Raw genomic sequence first — 2249 nt, 5'->3', positions numbered from 1 at the left:
CTCTTATTCATCTCCTTGTCTGGCGGTGGTTAAACAAATGCTTTTGAGTCTGAGGAGCATTAAAATTCTGCAGCTTTCATAAATGACTTTGATTTTGAGATGAACAACGAGATTTTACAATCAAAACCAAAATGCAGCGTTGAAGGAAGCTGTGCTAATTTCTTCAGAAACAAATGTAGAAGTTAGTAACATGAAACATCTGACCACGGGCCAGATGCTTCAATGCGATAACAAGTAGTTCAGGAAGCCCCCAATAGCTTTGGTTTTCCAGAGAACTTTGAGATCTGTACGTATAATTTAGGCTTGAAAATGCATTGTTAAATGCAGTGCTTCTGTAGACAGTAAAATGTGAGCAAATAGGCAATGGTTTTGACTGCCAGTGATGGGGGGATCAGTGGATTTGTCCTTCTGGATATTAAGTTAGGAATTATGCTTTTGCTCAAGAAGCAGCTACAGAGTAGAAGCTGCCATAACAAGAAGACTTTCAGTTGCCTTAATACTTGAAATCCCATTACCATTGTATTCATAAGAAGCTCACAAATCCATACCAATGCTTGAAGCAGATTACAAAACAACTGCTCATGAGAGCATGTGTTATTGTTGATTCTTCATGCTTGAGAGAGCTGTTCAGTGTGACAGCACCCTGTTAAATTCATTGCACTCTGACTACAGTTGGACCTGCTACGACCTTTTTAGTCGCAGTTTGGCCAAATGTAGTCCATGTTCTCTACACACACTGAGTAATGGCGCAGGCTAAGCTAAATCACAGCTGAATGGATCTTCGTACCAGAGTTACTGTGCCTTTGGTATCAGATGTTCTTAAAAGGACGTCCTGTTCTGCTGTCAGACTCTTAGTTTTCAAAACAATAGATGAGTGTTTGGGAGTTGGGGGAAGGAAAACCAGTCTCCTGCAGGAGATAAGATCTGATATAGAGGCCTCAGAAAGAAAAATAGGGCTAAATTTATGGTTACTGGTGTGACTGCTCTGTATCTTATTTATCTTTTTTTTAACGTTCATCTGAATGCATATTTATTGCTTCTCAAATGATTTTCTGTCACTAAAAAACATGTCCAGAGAACTCAAGGAACTCTCGGGGAAAGGAAAAACAGGAGAAGGAAAAAAGAGAACCAAAGTGAACCAAATCCTTCAGAGCCCCTTACTTCAAGTTTCCTTTGCTGGGGACAAAGTTTTTAAAGGTGGGCAGGGCAGCTGGTTATCTATCACAGTGAGATCTTGTACGGAAAGTTGATGCATGTAAATGCTTTTGGGAGAATACTGCAGCTGTGCTGATTGCCATAGACAGAGAAAATCACATCTAACTATATTGAAGAGGCTTTTTTGTGTGTGTGTGTGGTCATTTGTCATGCTTAGGGTCTCATAGTTAGTCCTTGAGAGGGCAAAGAGCAGAGATCTGCCATTTTCTAGGGGTCCTCCCATGTTTTATCCAGCAGATTGATGCACAAACAGCATTAAAGTGGCTTCCAGTCATTGCTTTACAGGCACCACGTGCATGATCTCTTAGCTGAGACAGGGATGTTGGGTTGGGAGCTCCGGAAGGAAGGCCTCACATTCCAGCAGAAAGGAATTTGACACTATCAAATGTTCCTTTTTATCCATTTAGTTTTGGCAACTGTCCTTCTATAGCTGTCAGTTGGGGTGCTGCAGGACTTGGTCTTGCTTTCCAGTTTTGAGGAGGAAGTCTATCAGCTACACTTATAAAATAACACCAATGCTGAAGTTTCCAGTCGTGGTTTCAGGATGCAGTGCCTCCCAATCTCAATTTCTCCTGCCCTCTGGGCCTTTTTTGGGGGGGGTTTATATCCTGTGCAGTGCTGCAATATCTACATGTCACTGAGGCCATCCTTTTTTCTTTCATAGAGTTATCCCAGCTCCTTTCCACCAATGACTTTGACCAAGGTGATGAATACTGGTGGCTTTTCAAAGTCGGTTCCAGGCTCTCTGAATGGCAAAAAAATAAAATAAAATTAGGGGGTAATTTTTGTTATTCATTTATTATTATTAGCATTGAGGGGCTTATTTATTTACCTAGAAACCCAGGGCATAGCCAAAGAGATACGAGGAGGTATTCACAGCCCTGATTCATACCAGCTATGTTAAACAGTGCTGCCTTATTTTAGAGGGAAGGGAAAAAAAAGACAACCAACAACCTGATGATTAAAAAGAAACAGCCAGATATATCTAATTTAATAAGATACAACCCATGTGGATCATAAAAGGGAGATCATAG

The sequence above is a fragment of the Coturnix japonica genome, chromosome 19, assembly GCF_001577835.2.
Source record: "Coturnix japonica isolate 7356 chromosome 19, Coturnix japonica 2.1, whole genome shotgun sequence".
NCBI classification, from domain to species: domain Eukaryota; kingdom Metazoa; phylum Chordata; class Aves; order Galliformes; family Phasianidae; genus Coturnix; species Coturnix japonica.
This window is presented reverse-complemented; position numbering follows the sequence as displayed.